This window comes from Cicer arietinum, chromosome 6 (assembly GCF_000331145.2).
Source record: "Cicer arietinum cultivar CDC Frontier isolate Library 1 chromosome 6, Cicar.CDCFrontier_v2.0, whole genome shotgun sequence".
Classification (NCBI taxonomy): domain Eukaryota; kingdom Viridiplantae; phylum Streptophyta; class Magnoliopsida; order Fabales; family Fabaceae; genus Cicer; species Cicer arietinum.
The window spans coordinates 24624662-24635300 of NC_021165.2; the positions used below are offsets into that span (position 1 = coordinate 24624662).

Below are 10639 nucleotides of genomic sequence, written 5' to 3' on the forward strand. Positions count from 1 at the left end.
TATTTGGAAAAAGCGCTGTAAAAGAGCCTTTTAAAATTAACATAAAGAGACATTTTAGAGCGCTTATGTGGAAAAGCGCTGTAAAAGGCTTTAAAAAACATTCATATAACATAATAACACACGGAGGTCTTTTACAGCGCTTATTTGGGAAAAGCGCTGTAAAAGAGCCTCTTAAAATTAACATAAAGAGACATTTTAGAGCGCTTATGTGTAAAAGCGCTGTAAAAGGCATTCAAATAACATAATAACACACGGAGGTCTTTTACAGCGCTTATTTGAAAAAAGCGCTGTAAAAGAGCCTTTTAAAAATTTAACTAAAGAAGCCTTTTAGAGCGCTTATGTGTGAAAGCGCTGTAAAAGGCATTCATATAACATAATAACACACGGAGGTCTTTTACAGCGCTTATTTGAAAAAAGCGCTGTAAAAGAGCCTTTTAAAAATTTAACTAAAGAAGCCTTTTAGAGCGCTTATGTGTGAAAGCGCTGTAAAAGGCATTCATATAACATAATAACACACGGAGGTCTTTTACAGCGCTTATTTGAAAAAAGCGCTGTAAAAGGCATTCAAATAACATAATAACACACGGAGGTCTTTTACAGCGCTTATTTGAAAAAAGCGCTGTAAAAGGCATTCAAATAACATAATAACACACGGAGGTCTTTTACAGCGCTTATTTGAAAAAAGCGCTGTAAAAGAGCCTTTTAAAAATTTAACTAAAGAAGCCTTTTAGAGCGCTTTACAAAATAAGCGCTGTAAAAGGCTTATAAAAAGCGCTGTAAAAGTGTTACGTATATATAACAGTTACCTCTTCAGTTTCCTCTTCATTACGTAACCTTCATCTCAACCTTCATTTCTTCTCTTCTTTTGCAAACCCTATCATCCCGTCCTTTACGAACCTTATTTCCACGATCATCTCCTTCATTTCGAACCTTATTTCCATCCAAGATCATCTCTCCCATTTCACACAATATATTTTCATTGAAATACGTAACCCTCATTACGTATTTCTTCAAACCGTATTTCTGTGAACCATATTTCTGTGAACTTTCTGCAAACCCTCTTTTCTTTGCATTTCGTCTTTCTTCGAACCATCATTATTCAGGTATTGATGTTATTAAATTTTTGTAATCATTAGAATGCATGTTGAGCTTTTTTAAGATATACTGATACATGTTGAGTTTGTTTATAATAATGCATGATCCATGTTGAGCTTGTTGATGTTATACTAAAGTGCATGTTGAACTTGTTGTAGTTAAATGGATACAAACAAAGATTTAGAAGTTCAAAATGAAGAAGTTGGCACCTCTAAGACTTACGAAAAAGAAGTCAAACGTGGTGCAACTATCATGCAAAGGGTGATTAAAGCACGGAGCAGTGGCATTAAATTTGAGGTATACTATATATACTCTGTTTGCTGTGTGTTTTTTTATCTTTTTTTAGGGTTTAGGGCATGTACTTACTATATGAGTTTATTAGGTTGGCTGGAACGAGAGTGGTCAGCCAGTTGACCCCAACAGCTCCATGTTTGTAAGCTACATTGGGGCTGTTGTTCGTCAAAATGTCCCAATAACAATAGACAACTGGAGAGATAAGGCGTTGAAGGATGCCAAAGATATCATCTGGAATGACATTCAAGTAAATATTTTGATCTACTCTTTTGTCATTTATAATTTTTTTTCTGTAAAATACATTACTTATAATTGTTTTCATTGCAGACCACTTTTGTTCTTGATGAGGAACGAAAGTCATATGTTTTGAGAGTTGCTGGGAAAATCCATCGTGGATTTAGATCCCATCTCTCAAATTTCTATCTAAAAGATAGAGAAGGAAACACAAATGCTGAACCTCCAAAGATATATCAACATTATATATCAAAGGATGAATGGAGTGCATTTGTTTCCAAACGTTCTGACCCGGCGTTTGTCGTAAGTGATTAATTTATTAGCATTTGTGTTTTATTATTCATATTCGTAGCGTATTTTAAATTTTTACACAATTGCTATTTTTTTTTTATATAGAATATTAGTAAGGCAAATCGCGAACGGGCAAGCAACCCAAAACACCCATACAAGAAATCACGTATGGGATATGCACGCCTTGAACAAAAAATTGTAAGTAATTAAACATCACTTGTAATTTGTATTATAAACTATAGTGTGTAACTAATTTGTATTATTTTGTTTATGATTTTAACGAATAGAGAAAAGACACCCAAGCCGATCAACCCTTGGGTCGTCATATCTTATGGAAGGAAGCGCGTGTTAACAAAGAAGGAGTGGTTGATAATGAAAATGTCAAGAAAGTTGTAGAACTTTGTGTAAGTATATTATCACTTTAATATTAAATTAATTATTTGAAATGAAAGGTGCTTTTTAGCTTTTTATGGCACTTTTTTTAAAAAGCGCTGTCTTTTATCTTTGTATCCAAAATTATTTTGATCCAAAATCACTTCACAATCAGTGCACACAACAACAAAACATATTCAAATACCATAAGCAGTTCACACAATCAGTAGAACATAAATCAGAACTCTGTAACTTTTTTAACATATATGTAACTCTGTAATTTACAACCTAAGTAACTACATTCAGATACATATATACAACCTAATTTACAACCTAATTACCTACATTCAGATACGTATATATATATAACCTAATTTACAACCTAAACTACATTCAGATCCATATGCATGTTCATATATTGTGTCCTATGATCATTTACATATAATAACTAACAGAATATACATTATATGCACTAGCTACCATATAATATTCAGATCCCTTGCCCAGCAGCAAGCTATTTCCCAGAAAATCAAATAATTTTCATGTCAAGCACGTACTGACACCATTCTTCCTTTAATTCCATCAGATCTTCCTCAGAATATGATGGACTGGAATTGTCAAAGTACTGCAATATAAAAATTGAACATATTATATTAAGTTAGTATCAAATATATAGATAATTTATATATGAAAATCATATAATGCAAATACCGTACCGTTTCTGGGATAATAGTTTTATTCTTCTCAACAATCTCCTTCATGAATCTCAATATGTAGTACCCACAGTCGATGTTATTTGTTTGACGAGGGCACTTTATTGAGATCCATGTAATGTTATTAGACTTCTGCTTCGACACTTTAGCACCTCTTTGAGCTCGATAAACTTTTAAGGCACTATCGAATGAATAAATGTGATTATTAGAGCATGAATATTTATATATATATATATATATAAATATTCATGCTCTAATAATCACATTTATTCATTCGATAGTGCCTTAAAAGTTTATCGAGCTCAAAGAGGTGCTAAAGTGTCGAAGCAGAAGTCGAATAACATTACATGGATCTCAATAAAGTGCCCTCGTCAAACAAATAACATTGACTGTGGGTACTACATATTGAGATTCATGAAGGAGATTGTTGAGAAGAATAAAACTATTATCCCAGAAACGGTACGGTATTTGCATTATATGATTTTCATATATAAATTATCTATATATTTGATACTAACTTAATATAATATGTTCAATTTTTATATTGCAGTACTTTGCCAATTCCAGTCCATCATATTCTGAGGAAGATCTGATGGAATTAAAGGAAGAATGGTGTCAGTACGTGCTTGACATGAAAATTATTTGATTTTCTGGGAAATAGCTTGTGCTGGGCAAGGGATCTGAATATTATATGGTAGCTAGTGCATATAATGTATATTCTGTTAGTTATTATATGTAAATGATCATAGGACACAATATATGCATATAATGGATCTGTTAGTTATTATATAATGGATCTGAATGTAGGTAATTAGGTTGTAAATTAGGTTGTATATATGTATCTGAATGTAGTTACTTAGGTTGTAAATTACAGAGTTACATATATGTTAAAAAAGTTACAGAGTTCTGATTTATGTTCTATTGATTGTGTGAACTGATTGTCTATAATATGTTCTGTTCTACTGATTGTGAAGTGATTTTGGATCAAAAATAATTTTGGGTACAATGATAAAAGACAGCGCTTTTTAAAAAAAGTGCCATAAAAAGCTAAAAAGCATTTTTCATTTCAAATAATTAATTTACAGCGTTTAAAAAAAAAAAAATACATTTTACAGCGCTTTTTTTAAAAAGCGCTGTAAAATGTTGTTCTAAAGCGCTTTAATGGTGCACCTTCTACAGCGCTTCCGTGAGAAAGCGCTGTAATATGTACAAGAAAAGCGCTGTAAAATGCAGACCCATAATATGAAATTATGGGTGGGCATATTACAGCGCTTTTGTGAGAAAGCGCTGTAATATGCACACCCATATATGAAATTATGGGTAGGCATTTTACAGCGCTTTTTCGAGAAAGCGCTGTAATATGTACGCCCATATATGAAATTATGGGTGGGCAATTTACAGCGCTTTTTCGAGAAAGCGCTGTAATATGTACGCCCATATATGAAATTATGGGTGGGCAATTTACAGCGCTTTTTCGAGAAAGCGCTGTAATATGTACGCCCATATATGAAATTATGGGTGGGCAATTTACAGCGCTTTTTCGAGAAAGCGCTGTAATATGTACGCCCATATATGAAATTATGGGTGGGCATATTACAGCGCTTTTGTGAGAAAGCGCTGTAATATGCACACCCATAACTCATATGACGGGGTGCATATTACAGCGCTTTTTGTGAAGAAGCGCTGTAAAATGTGCATAACAAGCGCGCGTTGTATTTACATGTTTTATAGCGCTTTTATAGAAGCGTTGTTGTATCATTTATAGCGCCCGTTTCCACAGCGCTTATTTTTTTGAAAAAGCGCTGTAAATGGCTTAAAAAAAGCGCTGTAAAAGCCGTTTTTTCGCGTAGTGCCTCCTTCTTATTGTGATAACTTAAGTGTTGTGATGCTTGCATTAAACCCAATTCTTCATTCGAGAACTAAGCATTTTACAAAGGTGTGTAAAGGATATTAAGTCTAAGTCATAGTTAGTTAGTTTAGAGGATATTAAATATATGTTTGTTATTTTAGTTACTGACTCAGTCACAAGTCAGTTATCCTTCTATTTAGTTCTATAACTAACTGAACTTTAATGTAATGTGTGTATATATATTTTGATCCTTTTGTAAATATAAGCAATTCAATTGACGAGGTAATTGAGTAAACCTTGTTTTCTCAATAATGTTAGATAAAAAGGATTAATTTTGACATTGAATTTGGATAAATATCTATTTTGGATTATCATCAAAAGTTTAGTCGGTAACCATAGATACTTTGCACCGACTTCTAATATGATAAACCTAAGTACCTTGCAAATTCAAAATAATAAAATTTTGGTTATGTGCCATAGCTATTTTGGATTGTCTTCCTTTTTTCAATCACATCTATCTTTTCATAGAAAGAATACTACTCTAAATTTGTTGTTATCACAACTAACTTTTATCGCAATTATCTTGAAATCTAAACTTATTGATTACAAATACAATGACCGAATAATGTTAATTATGTGACTTTTTTCAAATTAGCAGTTAAATTATTCAATAATTTTTTGTCAATAATAAAATTTATTTAGATTTATTTCTTTATTTAACAAGATGAATAATATTAATCTATTGAATGATAAATTATCTAAAATATTTTTTAATGATTGATGGTAATAAAAGATATATACCTATTTGTGAGATTTTTAACACTAGACATCTTCTCTACAATGTTTAGGGGTGTTTACAAAAACTAAAAATTAAATCAAACTGTAGAATTGAACTGGACCGAACTATTTTTGAACTGAACTGATTTATAAAAATTGAGAACCGAACTGTTTTCGAACTGATTTTTTAAAATCGAACCGAACTAGTTTTCAGTTCGAAAAAACCAAACTGAACCAGTTTTCAGTTCAAAAAACTGAACCGAACAGATTTTTAATTCGAAAAAACTAGAACCAAATTTGTGTTTTTAGAAATAATTAGGGGTAATTATGTAAAATTTGGTTTACAAACCAGTTCGGTTCAGTTTAAAAATAAACTGGTTCACCGGTTTATAAACCAATTCGGTTTGGTTTTTTGAACTGAAAATCAGTTCGGTTCAGTTTTTTCAAACTGAAAATCGTTTCGGTTCAGTTTTCAAATAATTCTAGTTCAGAACTGAACTTTTACCACCCCTGACAAGGTTATTCTCACACTTAATCGTTTTTTTCACTACTACTTAATACTCTGTTTGCTATTATAAATAAGTCAAGTATTTTTCACTTTTGCACACCAAGGTCCACATTTTTTGTTTATATTGCAGTTGTGCCTCCACTTAATCTTTATCCAACAATATGATATAATAAGAATATAGAACTAGAATGGCTCCCTATTTTTTCTCTTTTGCACATTGTTTATTTTGGTTTGTTGTGATATAGAAATAAAAGACGTTATACCTATTTGTATGTAAATATATTCTAAGTCTTAACAGAGTTTATCAATTGCTTTGGTCACGCAACTCTTTCCTTACTTGTTTGATGTTGCCTTATAGTTGAAACCTTCAAGAGTTGTCTCTATTCTAACATAAATCTATTATTGTTATGGTGTCCGTTTCAATTTTTTCTTTATTTATTGCTATACTTGGTTAAGAAATATAATACTTTGTTCTCTTTTCAATTGATAAATGATAAATGTGTTCACTGAACAATTAGTTAAAAATATTTTTTACGAGTTAAAAGGGAATGCATATTTTATTATTTATTACTACTATGACTTTTGAATATATTTTATATAAAAGTGTGAGAAAAATAATGATAAATTAATTCAAATTTATTGTACAAATCAATACAAAAGATATGTTGTCATTAATGCATTAGACAATTTTTTGTAGTGTCCTACATAACAAGAAGCAAATAAAATTTGTTCGGCATGGTCAAACAATACATAATTTATTTATTTATTTCGTACATTTTTATTTGTTAATATGATAACTATATAATACATATGTAACAATTGATAATACATAACTCTTTCAACCAATGAGAATTGAGTTTAATGGAAGGAGATAAACTCCAGAAGAAGAAGTCTATGAGAAATAAAATAAAATAAAATAAAAAACACTCATCCTAACACACAAAAAATACATCATTTGTGTAACAATTAATGTACATTATTATTTCTCATTAAGAATATTATTTCAACTTTGTGTAATATTGATTCTAAATACAGAATATCAGACACTTAAATTTTCATTAAAAAAAAACACTTAAATTGATACACATAAGTAAAAAGAAATAAAATTTTTATTTTTTTATAATCTTATCTTTATCTCTTTAAATATTTCTTAAATAAAATAGAATATCATATTTATAATTTAAATAACATATTTGTTACAGTAATTTGCACGCAATACTTTTACTAAGCATGATAAAGAGAGTTACACATCCCATGTCAAGTTGGACCTCCTAACCAATTTCGGTTTGTTTTGTCATCCATTATCATATTTGTTGTTTTTAGCAACAATTTTTAGTGCAACGAGTGTAAAATGTTGTATAAAACTAGGTTAACCTATAAATTGTTCCCTTAGATAGTTCTACCAAGGAACAATTTTAAATTGTTACATTGTTTCTAGCAATAGAGTATATTTATCAATTGTTACCTTTTATTTTTATTCATGATCTCTTCACAACTATCATTATCAAACTTGATCTTATAATTGAAGATAAATTATTTTTAGCCTATCAATAATTCTTTGTCACAAATTAAAATTTAAAGTGGCAAAAGCATGTATGTTTAACTGAGATATAATGTGGTTAAAACAATTGCCAAATGTGGAACTAAATTGATCGATTATGTGAAATCAAAAGTAAACTTGAAAAATTCTCTAACAAAGTCCTTGTTGAGAAATTAATAGGTGAAACATTGAAAGGAATTAGACTTAAAGCTAATTGTAATTAACAAATGATGGAAATCCAACCTTTTGTTAATTCTACTAACCCTAAAATTAATATGAAGTGTTTCCCTTTGATATGATGTACTAATACAAGTGAGAAATGTAGTATTATTAATTAGAGGATAAACTATAAAAAAAAAATAGTTAACAATTTTTGTGTCCTTTATAAATGGTGTCTGATTTGCAGGTTGCAGCGTACACACACTTATATAATTGTCAAATGGGACCTCTTGTATGAAATTTAGATGAAATTTCTAGAACACTTATAAATATTGAGTGTACACATGACTTTTTTAACGTAAAACGAAGTAGCAACAAATTGAGGAGGAGTAATGTGATTGAGTGACCTCTAACATTCATTAAGTTTATTAGGTTCAATAATTTCCTACACTAAGTCACTATGTGTTTGTGTCTAGTCTTATTAGTCTAGGTGTGGTCACATAGCTTGCTAATTTCTCTACATATTCAATACATTAAACCCATGATGTTAACCCATAAAAATCCTTTTAAGTTTTTTTTATATTTTAAATGTTAAAATCTGTAGGGGATTGTTGTGTTTTAAGTGTGTGTGAGATATTTCAAAATTGCTTCTATAAACTTTAAAGCCTTTATATATATTGCAATAATCAATGAATAATAATAATAATAATAATAATAATAATAATAATAATAATAATAATAATAATAATATTTTATATTTATATTTTATTATCAGTAGAGGAGTAGTATCGATTTTTCTACATAATTATTTGAGTCATTCAAATTATATATATAAAAATAAATAAAAAACCACTACACTTGACTCTATATATAAGAATCATTCGATTGATTAAAATAAAAAATTGCTTCTTTGTTACAAGAATTAAGAAAAATAATTTTTATACTACATTTGTTGATATGTACATTTTTTTACCAAAACTATCCTTCAATTATTATATAAGAGAAGTAGTTGATTTTTTTTAATTAATTATAATTTTTTTAAGCTAACAATTAATTAAGAAAAATCGAGAAACAAAAACAGAACTAGGGATATAAACTTAATCAAAAAAATAATAGTATTTTTCTTCAAAACTAATTAATATTTCTTGTAATTTAAAGATAACCTTTTTATTTAACAAGAATATTTTACATATAGTATTCAAAAATAAAGAAAAACATGTGATAATTCATGATACTCAACTCAAATTCAAGAATGTTTTTGTTGACAATGGTATGCATCTACAACTTCTTAGAACTCCCTTTAATCCTAACATGATGATATTTCTTAATTTTATTTGTGTTCATCTTAATGATAGTGTAAGTGATACTTTTACTTGGTAAGCAGAGAGCAACAATTGTTGTGCGGCTAAATTTAGATATACATGGCTTTTGTCTCATAAATTTCTCGAGTCCTCCATAGATTCTTAGAGTTGTATTTGACATCTGAAGACTCTTTACAAAATTAAGTTTTTTATTTGGCTGGGTTGTCATAATCCGGCCCCGACATGTGTCGTTCTACATCATTGTCATCTCTTATATTTAGTACTTGTATCCGATATATGAATAACAATAAGTATTTCCACAAGTGTATTAAAGATTGCACTCTCTCCCGTCAAGTATGGCATTCTCTTGGTTTCGAGAACTTAGATTTTTCAATAGCAATAATACTCTCAATATTCTGAAGTTTGATGTCTCTAGATATTCTAGTTTCCTTTTTCTTGCTGAATTTTCGCAGGCTTGGAGAACTAGAAATTTCATTTGTACAGCTAACGAATATTTCTTGATTTTAAGCTCACTTCGCTTGCTCATTTTTTAAACTTTTTAGTTAAAAGTTGTTAAATATCTCTCATACTTATCAGAAAGAGCATATAATAGAATTTTGGTATGCTTCTAAGGAAGATGTTACGATTTTTAATGTTGATGACGATACTATTGAAAAATCTAAAGTTGCTGATTTTGGTGAGATCTAGTAATGGTGATTGAATTATTGGTTTGCATAGGCACGTTGACTATAATAATAATAATATTTTTATGGAGAAGTATTAATCATTTTTCACATTAATCCAAATTTATTAATTAACGGTTAAGAATCCTTAATCTTTTTTATTATTGAGATTCCTTCATTTCTAAGAAGTTAGTAAATTATATCATTTACTAGTATTTTGTATGACATTAAACTACAATTGAGTAGGAAATGGTGTCTAGAGTTGTAACACACTCTTAGGGTGTGTTTGGCTCAAGGAGAAAGTGAAAAGAGAGAAAGATGTAAGAAAGAGTATAGTAAGAGAGAAATAGGGGATAAATAAGTAAGAAATAAAGTAGATTTAAAGTATTGTTTGATATAAGAGAAAGAAGTGTTGATTATTTTTGAAAATACGATAATACCCTTAAATTTTACATGAAAGTTAATTTATTTTTTGTTTAAATTTAATTAATTTTTTTTATTAAACTATTTAAATTACTATCTTTATAGTTGAATTAGTTAGAATAATTTAAATTTTTATTGATTTAAATTTAAAATTGTTTGAGATAATTAATTAAACTTCTAATTTAATTAATAATTTGTTAGTGTAAATCTATTAATTAATTATATGGTGATTATATGGTATTCAAGTCTGATAGTCGAATCTCCTTAAAAAAATCTAAAAATCAAATAATATTTTGAATTTAATAAATTAAATTAACATTCGTTAATTGTACTAAAAAAATCTGATAGTTTAATAAATAATTAAATTAAATTAATAAACGAACTGGAGTAGATGGTGTGA

The 10639-nt window shown here is 29.0% G+C and overlaps 1 long non-coding RNA gene across 1 annotated transcript; it reads left to right on the forward strand.

The window, feature by feature from the left end:
* Nucleotides 1-3266: 3266 nt before the first annotated feature.
* On the forward strand, nucleotides 3267-3918 carry LOC140920851 (uncharacterized). Its single transcript, XR_012163407.1, has 2 exons — nucleotides 3267-3458; nucleotides 3550-3918. It is a non-coding gene; the product is annotated as an uncharacterized lncRNA (long non-coding RNA).
* Nucleotides 3919-10639: the final 6721 nt, after the last annotated feature.